General features: G+C 40.6%; 1 long non-coding RNA gene across 1 annotated transcript in view; it reads left to right on the top strand.

Moving 5' to 3' along the window:
• LOC138854756 (uncharacterized) overlaps positions 1-12,187 on the top strand; it is a 45,976-nt gene that overhangs the window by 25,061 nt on the left and 8,728 nt on the right. Inside the window, exon 2 of the long non-coding RNA XR_011393927.1 lies at positions 2,522-2,939. This is a non-coding gene — a long non-coding RNA (uncharacterized lncRNA). The remainder of the gene's footprint in view (positions 1-2,521; positions 2,940-12,187) is intronic.

Here is a 12,187-nt window from a genome sequence, read left to right as displayed (position 1 = left end):
GAATCAAAGAACCCCCATTCACGGGTGTCCGAACTATTAAACCATCCCCCCAACAATACTTGAACCTAAACATATGTGACACCACCAAATAAAAACAAAACTTTAATTTGATATGGTATGAGAACTTACATTTGAACATGTGTGACTTTAATTGGGAAATAAAGGACCCCAATGGTTATAAGTCACTCTATCTGACTTTTTTCGGTTATCCCAGGTTCTCTGCACATATGATGCTATGTATGACAATCTCTAACTTTATTCGTGTATACCTGGATAAACTTACATATAACTGCAGGTGTGCGTTGTTCCCATCTTCTGTTGATGTTTTTATTTGGGATTTAAGGGCAACCAAGGCATGAGCCGTACCGAGACATACTTGCCTCCACCTTGTTGGTGTTGAGGTGTTAAGGGCTACTCACAGCTTGCGCCGTATCCAGCCCTGTTTTCCTCCACTTTCAACTTGTTGTTATGGATTTAAAAGACCACTGACAGCTTACACCACATCGAGCCCTGCTTCCCTATATACGAGGAAGAAATATTACCCAAAAATGTGCAATGAGAAGGGAACAGAACTTCCCTTCTCAAATAGAAACAGGAATAATAAGTTCCCGATGACGCACTGCCTTTCTTGGGTTATCCTGGGTAGCTAACTATCCCGGGGTAAGAATCCTAACAAAATCTCTCTTATTAAGTCAAGTGGACATCTGTGTTGTGCTGCTGCCACAGTTCCCCACCTCACCGGTCACTGGTACAGGTTTCTGTACCTCAAAGTCAAAGTCCGAGTCAAAAATTTATTTCCACATGATCTAATGTTTATACAAAGATGGATGACATTTGATTATGCATGCAGAAAGCTCATAGTTTTGCAGAGCATAATAGCAACCATAAGATATCTGCAGTTATGTTGCAGATTATAACTATAACATTACAATTAGTAAAAAAAATAAAAACCAGTGCAACAATCATAAGAACAATGCAATGTGATTCAGAGTGCATCTTTCACAATGCAATGGGTCAGTAAGTATGTATTAACGTGCAATGTGAGCCATTCAGGCCACACCTCAGAGAGCCCATATGAGTTTAGAGCTCCCCATACTAAAAATATAAGCATGTAAGATAACTATTAAACACCTGCAACAGCTCACAACAACAGTACACCTTGTTGCAAAAATCATCAAGCCTACAATCGTGCAACCCTATCTGCAACACAGCCTCCCTCCCTGCAACACTGCCTCTTGTGTGTGCTGGCTTCTGGGAAAGTGTTGCACTTCTTGCAACTCTTCCATTGAAAACTTTGTGCCTCTTATGAAAGGAAGAATGCAGCAAAGATTTACCTCAGGACCATCATGGTGGACCCTCCCAGCCTCTCTCCTCACAGTGTTCTGACACACTGATTCTTGACTCAGGAACACACTACATTAACAGGAACATCTGACACAATCCACACTTCAGAAGGTAATCCCAATTATAAACATCACTTCTGATAATTTACTTAATCATGACCTAAATCCCTAACTTAATGACCAAGAAACAAATAATTCACAAAATATTTTCAAGAAGAGATCATAAAATCGGACACACACAATGCACGGAATACTGAGTAGTTTCTCGTTGTCATGTAGCTGTGAGGACCTCTGTGATCTTCATCCTGATTGGTTATGCAAGATTATCACCAGCCAATCACAACCTTCGATTTATGTATGCATTCCCTGGTCTACAAGAAGGATGATTATTCTATCCCTAAACAGAGAGGACTGAACTTTATTGACATGAAATCATGTTTCCAGCGTGTGCTGGCTCCTGGGAAAGTGTTGCACTTCTTGCAACTCTTCCATTGAAAACTTTGTGCCTCGTATGAAAGGAAGAATGCAGCAAAGATTTACCTCAGAACCATCATGGTGGACCCTCCCAGCCTCTCTCCTCACAGTGTTCTAACTTTCTCGTTTAAGGACTCGGTTCGCATTCTAATTTACAAATTACTCCTTCATGTCACGCCCAAGGCTGGAATAAATGGAATTGCGTATTTGTTATCCTCAGGTTTGTGTTTACACCTGTAGATACCTTTAGTAATTCATTCAATTCCGAGTTTATTTTACCAGAAGGAATCATTGCAGTTACAATGTCAAGTTGACTCTGTTTACCTCTAATGGAAAGTTCCGTAGTTATTCAGTGTATATATGTAGTGCATATATGTATATATGCATATATATATAGTGTATATATGTAGTGCAGCAGTATATATGTAGTGCAGCAGTGTATATATGTAGTGCAGCAGTGTATATATGTAGTGCAGCAGTGTATATATGTAGTGCAGCAGTGTATATATGTAGTGCAGCAGTGTATACAACGAATGCAGCAGTGAGAATATCACTTGTTTGATAAATGGCCACAGATGCAGCTAATGTGACATTTTGTTGTGGCAACGTTTCGCTCCTTCGAAGATTTATTAAGCTCCTAGAGAGAGATAAACATGTGTTCACTGCACATGTGTAAGTGACAGTTTTTTTTTCTTCTTCTTCAGAGATGGCAGCGAGCATGTCCGTGGTAGCAGAGATGGCAGCGAGCATGTCCATGGTAGCAGAGATGGCAGCGAGCATGTCCGTGATGGCAGAGATGGCAGCAAGCATGTCCGTGGTGGTAGACTATGAGAGAGGATGCTCAGGGTACCAGGATGACATTAAGGGTATTCATACCTGCAGTATTTACCTGGGGTCGCCGCCCCCCACACCGTGGCCCGGTCTCAGACCAGGCCTCCTGGTTACTAAATGAATGTTATCTGATACACCAGGTAAACAATGCTTGGTATACTGGTGTATGGCAGCAAAGAGAGTTAAAAGAGAAAAACAGGAAGACTAGCACTCCAACCGATGTCTACTGAAGAGGACCCCAGATAGAGGTCGAAATATAAAGACAACCATTCTTCCCGTTTTTGTCTCAATGTAAGCAGTGATTCTTATTGTTATCCATAGACTGACCCCACTACTACTACTACTACTACTACTACTACTACTACTACTACTACTACTACTACTACTACTACTACTACTACTACTACTACTCCATTACTACTACTCTTGCTACTACCGTTACTATCGCCTCCATTCACCCTTCACTCCACTCAACTACTCCTCCCTACTTTCTGCTTCTACTATTACTTCCACTACCAGCATTACCACTACTTTGTCTTCCTCTCTTTGTCCCGTCCCTGTTTTCCTCTCCTATATATACTAGCTCCCTCATTCTTTTATGTTAGTGTGGCTTTGTCAATGGTCCAAGTCGGACCGAAACGTCGTGGTAAGCTTCTCCTATGTGCCGGTTATTTGAGTATTAAGTAGTGGTTTACGCCACAAATGATAATTTCCCCTGAACAAGATTTATCAAGACAATATATGTCAACCGCTTAACAGTGTGGAAAATAATATCAATCATGGTTGGAAACATGATTTAGTGTCAATAAAACACAATGTTCACTGGTTAAGAATAGAATAATCAGCCTTCCTGTAGGCTAGGGAATGCATACATAAATCGAGGGCTGTGATTGGCTGATGATAATCTTGCATAACCAATCAGGATGAAGATCACAGAGGTCCTCACAGCTACATGACAACGAAAAACTACTCAGTATTCCGTGCATTGTGTGTGTCCGATTTTATGGTCTCTTCTTGAAAATATTTTGTGAATTATTTGTTTCTTGGCCATTAAGTTAGGGATTTAGGTCATGATTGAGTAAATTATCCGAAGTGATGTTTATAATTGGGATTACCTTCTGAAGTGTGGATTGTGTCAGATGTTCCTGATAATGTAGTGTGTTCCTGAGTCAAGAATCAGTGTGTTAGAACACTGTGAGGAGAGAGGCTGGGAGGGTCCACCATGATGGTCCTGAGGTAAATCTTTGCTGCATTCTTCCTTTCATAAGAGGCACGAAGTTTTCAATGGAAGAGTTGCAAGAAGTGCAACACTTTCCCAGGAGCCAGCACACACAAGAGGCAGTGTTGCAGGAAGGGAGGTAATGTTGCAGAGGGTTGCAGGGAAGGGAGGAGTTAGGTGTTCCCAGGTTATGACAGAGTTCACCTGCAGTAACAGACAACAGGAGATTCCAGCTAACTTGATAGTTCTTGTGCGTGAAGGGTACACAATACCGACAAAATGAAAATTTAGACACATGTGCAACATCTGGATATCTTTATTGTAGACGTTTCGCCATCCAGTGGCTTTATCAATACAAATTCCAGGACATAATTAGAAGACAGAAGAACTATATACAAAAGATGAGGTAATCAGTCCCTCAGTCTTGGAGTTGGTGTGAAGATCACCGTAGTCGTGAAGACTCTGGAGCACAGGCAGTATATAAGCGCCAGCCTTCTTGCCAGTGCTCCAGATTCTTCAAGACTACGGTGATCTTCACATCAACTCCAAGACTGAGGGACTGATTACCTCATCTTTTGTATGTAGTTCCTCTGTCTTCCAATCACGTCCTTGAATTTGTACTGATCAACAGTGAGTCACATAACGGTCAGTGATTCACGTAGGGAGGGAGTGAATCAGTAACGGTTACTATGAGTACAGTGGTACACAGTACTGACAGATGTTTCACATGTGTCTAAATTTAATAGTTCTTGTAAACATAGTTCGTCCATGTTTCACCATTATCTTCTCTCCTCTTATTCCCTCATTATCTCCATTCCTTCTCCTCCTGATTTGCTCTGGCTAAAGTCAGTATGACACTTCCTGCATTGGCTGACGTTATCACTGACTGATCTCTTAATTAACCTGACAGCAGTGAACAAGGTTGATCTGCAACTGCATTCTTCCTCAAGGGGGAGCTTTTGATCCAGGGAATTGAAGCTACCCTCCCTTTATTCGGATCACACCTGATTACCTCCCACTCACCAGGCTCTGTGTGACCCCTACGAGTTTATAGCGTTTCTCCGTACCATAATAATAATAATAATAATAATAATAATAATAATAATAATAATAATAATAATAATAATAATAATAATAATAATAATAATAATAATAATAATGAATTTTAGGAAATACAATATTTTGAGAACACTGACCCTTCATATATCATCACTTTCATTAATACGCATATTTGTTTCTTCCGGAATGTAGGTTAAATTATGCAGAATTTAACCTGGTTCTAAATAAGTTAACTTTAGTTAATTACCCTAAGATAATATTCATAATTAAGGATTATTTATATATATATATACATATATATATATACATATATATATACATATATATATATATATATATATATTTTATTTTATTTTATTATCACACCGGCCGATTCCCACCAAGGCAGGGTGGCCCGAAAAAGAAAAACTTTCACCATCATTCACTCCATCACTGTCTTGCCAGAAGGGTGCTTTACACTACAGTTTTTAAACTGCAACATTAACACCCCTCCTTCAGAGTGCAGGCACTGTACTTCCCATCTCCAGGACTCAAGTCCGGCCTGCCGGTTTCCCTGAATCCCTTCATAAATGTTACTTTGCTCACACTCCAACAGCACGTCAAGTATTAAAAACCATTTGTCTCCATTCACTCCTATCAAACACGCTCACGCATGCCTGCTGGAAGTCCAAGCCCCTCGCACACAAAACCTCCTTTACCCCCTCCCTCCAACCCTTCCTAGGCCGACCCCTACCCCGCCTTCCTTCCACTACAGACTGATACACTCTTGAAGTCATTCTGTTTCGCTCCATTCTCTCTACATGTCCGAACCACCTCAACAACCCTTCCTCAGCCCTCTGGACAACAGTTTTGGTAATCCCGCACCTCCTCCTAACTTCCAAACTACGAATTCTCTGCATTATATTCACACCACACATTGCCCTCAGACATGACATCTCCACTGCCTCCAGCCTTCTCCTCGCTGCAACATTCATCACCCACGCTTCACACCCATATAAGAGCGTTGGTAAAACTATACTCTCATACATTCCCCTCTTTGCCTCCAAGGACAAAGTTCTTTGTCTCCACAGACTCCTAAGTGCACCACTCACTCTTTTTCCCTCATCAATTCTATGATTCACCTCATCTTTCATAGACCCATCCGCTGACACGTCCACTCCCAAATATCTGAATACGTTCACCTCCTCCATACTCTCTCCCTCCAATCTGATATTCAATCTTTCATCACCTAATCTTTTTGTTATCCTCATAACCTTACTCTTTCCTGTATTCACCTTTAATTTTCTTCTTTTGCACACCCTACCAAATTCATCCACCAATCTCTGCAACTTCTCTTCAGAATCTCCCAAGAGCACAGTGTCATCAGCAAAGAGCAGCTGTGACAACTCCCACTTTGTGTGTGATTCTTTATCTTTTAACTCCACGCCTCTTGCCAAGACCCTCGCATTTACTTCTCTTACAACCCCATCTATAAATATATTAAACAACCACGGTGACATCACACATCCTTGTCTAAGGCCTACTTTTACTGGGAAAAAATTTCCCTCTTTCCTACATACTCTAACTTGAGCCTCACTATCCTCGTAAAAACTCTTCACTGCTTTCAGTAACCTACCTCCTACACCATACACTTGCAACATCTGCCACATTGCCCCCCTATCCACCCTGTCATACGCCTTTTCCAAATCCATAAATGCCACAAAGACCTCTTTAGCCTTATCTAAATACTGTTCACTTATATGTTTCACTGTAAACACCTGGTCCACACACCCCCTACCTTTCCTAAAGCCTCCTTGTTCATCTGCTATCCTATTCTCCGTCTTACTCTTAATTCTTTCAATTATAACTCTACCATACACTTTACCAGGTACACTCAACAGACTTATCCCCCTATAATTTTTGCACTCTCTTTTATCCCCTTTGCCTTTATACAAAGGAACTATGCATGCTCTCTGCCAATCCCTAGGTACCTTACCCTCTTCCATACATTTATTAAATAATTGCACCAACCACTCCAAAACTATATCCCCACCTGCTTTTAACATTTCTATCTTTATCCCATCAATCCCGGCTGCCTTACCCCCTTTCATTTTACCTACTGCCTCACGAACTTCCCCCACACTCACAACTGGCTCTTCCTCACTCCTACAAGATGTTATTCCTCCTTGCCCTATACACGAAATCACAGCTTCCCTATCTTCATCAACATTTAACAATTCCTCAAAATATTCCTTCCATCTTCCCAATACCTCTAACTCTCCATTTAATAACTCTCCTCTCCTATTTTTAACTGACAAATCCATTTGTTCTCTAGGCTTTCTTAACTTGTTAATCTCACTCCAAAACTTTTTCTTATTTTCAACAAAATTTGTTGATAACATCTCACCCACTCTCTCATTTGCTCTCTTTTTACATTGCTTCACCACTCTCTTAACTTCTCTCTTTTTCTCCATATACTCTTCCCTCCTTGCATCACTTCTACTTTGTAAAAACTTCTCATATGCTAACTTTTTCTCCCTTACTACTCTCTTTACATCATCATTCCACCAATCGCTCCTCTTCCCTCCTGCACCCACTTTCCTGTAACCACAAACTTCTGCTGAACACTCTAACACTACATTTTTAAACCTACCCCATACCTCTTCGACCCCATTGCCTATGCTCTCATTAGCCCATCTATCCTCCAATAGCTGTTTATATCTTACCCTAACTGCCTCCTCTTTTAGTTTATAAACCTTCACCTCTCTCTTCCCTGATGCTTCTATTCTCCTTGTATCCCATCTACCTTTTACTCTCAGTGTAGCTACAACTAGAAAGTGATCTGATATATCTGTGGCCCCTCTATAAACATGTACATCCTGAAGTCTACTCAACAGTCTTTTATCTACCAATACATAATCCAACAAACTACTGTCATTTCGCCCTACATCATATCGTGTATACTTATTTATCCTCTTTTTCTTAAAATATGTATTACCTATAACTAAACCCCTTTCTATACAAAGTTCAATCAAAGGGCTCCCATTATCATTTACACCTGGCACCCCAAACTTACCTACCACACCCTCTCTAAAAGTTTCTCCTACTTTAGCATTCAAGTCCCCTACCACAATTACTCTCTCACTTGGTTCAAAGGCTCCTATACATTCACTTAACATCTCCCAAAATCTCTCTCTCTCCTCTGCATTCCTCTCTTCTCCAGGTGCATACACACTTATTATGACCCACTTCTCGCATCCAACCTTTACTTTAATCCACATAATTCTTGAATTTACACATTCATATTCTCTTTTCTCCTTCCATAACTGATCATTTAACATTACTGCTACCCCTTCCTTTGCTCTAACTCTCTCAGATACTCCAGATTTAATCCCATTTATTTCCCCCCACTGAAACTCTCCTACCCCCTTCAGCTTTGTTTCGCTTAGGGCCAGGACATCCAACTTCTTTTCATTCATAACATCAGCAATCATCTGTTTCTTGTCATCCGCACTACATCCACGCACATTTAAGCAACCCAGTTTTATAAAGTTTTTCTTCTTCTCTTTTTTAGTAATTGTATACAGGAGAAGGGGTTACTAGCCCATTGCTCCCGGCATTTTAGTCGCCTCATACGACACGCATGGCTTACGGAGGAAAGATTCTTTTCCACTTCCCCATGGACAATAGAAGAAATAAAAAAGAACAAGAGCTATTTAGAAAAAGGAGAAAAACCTAGATGTATGTATATATATATATGCATGTGCGTGTCTGTGAAGTGTGACCAAAGTGTAAGTAGGAGTAGCAAGATATCCCTGTTATCTTAGCGTGTTTATGAGACAGAAAAAGAAACCAGCAATCCTACCATCATGCAAAACAGTTACAGGTTTTTGTTTCACAGTCATCTGGCAGGACGGTAGTACTTCCCTGGGTGGTTGCTGTCTACCAACCTACTACCATATATATATATATATATATATATATATATATATATATATATATATCTTTCAACACACAGGCCGTATCCCACCAAGGCAGGGTGGCCCAAAAGGAAAAACGAAAGTTTCTCCTTTTATATTTAGTAATATATACAGGAGAAGTGGTTACTAGCTCCTTGCTCCCGGCATTTTAGTCGCCTCTTACAACACGCATGGCTTACGGAGGAAGAATTCTGTTCCACTTCCCCATGGAGGTAAGACGAAATAAGCAAGAACAAGAACTAGTAAGAAAAATGGAAGAAAACCCAGAGGGGTGTGTATATACATATATGCTTGTACATGTATGTGTAGTGTGACCTAAGTGTAAGTAGAAGTAGCAAGACGTATCTGAAACCTTGCATGTTTATGAGACAGAAAAATGGACAGCAGCAATCCTACCTTCATGTAAAACAATTACAGGTTTCCGTTTTACACTCACTTGGCAGGACGGTAGTACCTCCCTGGGCGGATATATATATATATATATATATATATATATATACATATATATATATATATATATATATATATATATATATATAATATATATATATATATATATATATATATATATATTACTTATTACCTAGATAAGGTGAGAGGTTCAACAGTTACTGTGCTAGGATAGTACATCACATATTAAGTACAGATGGGATCTTATGTAGTACACAAGCTGAAGTATTTCAGTCACACACACACACTTGTCTGATACCTTCTCTCGCTGTAAATAAAAAAAAATGTAGAGTGACAGAGGCAGAAGGAATAAATGGGGTTGGTGGCGTCATATAGCAGAGCTTGTAATGTGTGTGTGTAGCGGTGAGAGAAGGAACGAGGTTTTTATAAGCTCTGGTCAGCCTCTCTCACTCTGGCCTGGAGGGTAGGTGCACAGCGAAGTCCCTCTGGGTAAGCTTCGCTACCTTCTAGTTTTTTTTGTCCTTTTGACCATATGCACTGAAGGAGAAATTGTTGCGCTATATTCAGATGATGGAGGAGTTTTTAATTGTCTTTCTACATCTCTAGAATCATCACTCATAGCACATCAAAGATTCATATTGTCTCGGGAACCTTGAGAACCACATTTATAAACAAGAAAACTATCCTCATCGTAGAAAATAAAAAAAAATTCGTAAATCAACCATTCCATCATATTAGCTCCAGCGTTGCAGATTCACGACCGCAAACCAACAAGTCGTAAAAATCGGGAAGGGACAAAAGGATTGCTTATGGAATCAGAAAGGAACAGGTAGAAATCGTTCTCTGAATGGACCTACCGATGGGAAAAATGCGTGTTGCAAAACCTGAGTGTAGCCAATTACAGCTAAGGCCTTGCAGGTGTCCCTAATGAGGTGATTCTCCAGTCGTAACCCTCTGCGTGTTCCCTATTCACTCGAAATGAAAACGAATGGTAAAAAAAAACTGGAGGTGGATAGAGGGAGAAAGGGAGAAAGGGAGGGACAGAGACACATAAAAAGATGGGGCCAAAGCAAGTAAAGGGAGGGAGATATGGAGAGGAGAGAGTCATATAAGGAAATTAGAAATGACAGATATACAGAGAAACAGTCTCGTAGCCCAGGCAGTGTTGGGGTTCCACTCTGGTTCACCACTTGACTGGTAGATGACTGATATATTTGTGAGACATAGATTGACTGTCAACTTCACGTGTACACTTTGAGCATGAATAATAATAATAATAATAATAATAATAATAATAATAATAATAATAATAATAATAATAATAATAATAATAATAATAATAATAATAATAATAATAAATTTCTACAGGTACATGTACAAGGTATACAGACCTATCTGACATCAATGACATACTACTGTATAGAAAGCCGCTTGTTATGCTGAGCATTTCGGGCAGCTAAAGTTAATTTTGTCCCCAGGATGCGACCCACACCGGTCGACTAACACCCGGAACCTATTTACTGCTAGATGAACAGGAACAGCAAATGTCTTAAGGAAACACGCCCTAACGTTTCCACTCGTATTAGGGATCAAACCACGGACCTCAATGTGCGAGCTGAGTGCTCTACCAACCGAGCTACGGGATACCAAAAAACTTTAACAGGTAATCAATCTCACCTATTTCTTCCTCGTTAGTAACATTGGCTCATCTGCAAGACTGAGTATTTCTAGAAAGTAACGTAGAGGTGAATGTTGCCTGTTCAGTAATGTTGAGTTTGCATGTTAGCGATTGCATTTCATTATCACTGTATGTTTTAGCAGGCAATATAAAATATTTTACATAGGGTTTTCTACAAAAGTAGTTCAGTATACAGCTCCTTATATACCTACTTATAGACGAGGAATTGACAAGGTGGACAAATAGGATGTTCCAGAGATGGGACACAGACACAAGGGATCAGGAATTGGAAGTTGAAGACTCAGATGAGTCAAAGATGTTAGGGAGTATTTCTTTTGTCAGAGTTGTCAGGAAGTGGAATAGTCTGGCAAGTGATGTAGTGGAGGCAGGAACCATACATAGTTTTAAGACGAGGTATGATAAAGCTCATGGAGCAGGGAGAGAGAGGACCTAGTAGCCATCAGTGAAGAAGCGGAGCCAGGAGCTATGTCTCGACCCCTGTAACCACAAATAGGTGATTACAGATAGGTGAGTACAAATAGGTGAGTATAGACATGTCACCATGTAGGTTCCCCTGCATTCATGCACACACATGTTGCATTATGGCAAGCTAGCAACTTGCACGGACAATTCACCTTGTTAGTCTAATCGTCTTGCGATGACATTCCTCCCCTAGTACAGATCATGGTGTCTCGTACCTGTTCCCTGGTCACCATATATCTGTCACCTGATCGCCTGCAGCTGCAACCAGCGTCTGTTGCTCTTATGCAAATAACCTTCAAAGTTCCATAACGGCTGGCTGACTAGCAACGCTCTCCACTGCAACATACAATGCATTCCACCCCTTACGTAAGGCGACTCCCATTGCAACCCACGACCCACAAGCCTTGCAAGCCCCTACCCATCAATGCCTCCTCTCCTCTGTACCTTTCCCAGGCGCAGAAACGACTGCAGGGAAAGGTCCCAATGGAGGTAGGGAGGGGTGGGGGCCAATAGGTCCAACCTATTCCCACAACCCATGCCGACCCACCTCAAAAGACCAAAAAAACAATAACAACAGGTGCTTGTGTGCATTATTGCATAGGCGGTGTTCGTTTTCATGGCCACGGCTTCCGTCCGAGGTGACTTCATAATTACTTCGGGCGATTGCTCATCGACATGTGGTATTTAGCTAAAAGTGTGATTACACTAATGAGACTTGACGGATCTGGCA

This window comes from Cherax quadricarinatus, chromosome 68 (genome assembly GCF_038502225.1).
Source record: "Cherax quadricarinatus isolate ZL_2023a chromosome 68, ASM3850222v1, whole genome shotgun sequence".
NCBI classification, from domain to species: domain Eukaryota; kingdom Metazoa; phylum Arthropoda; class Malacostraca; order Decapoda; family Parastacidae; genus Cherax; species Cherax quadricarinatus.
The sequence above is the reverse complement of the archived record's forward strand: the minus strand, read 5'-3'. Positions and strand labels throughout refer to the sequence as shown.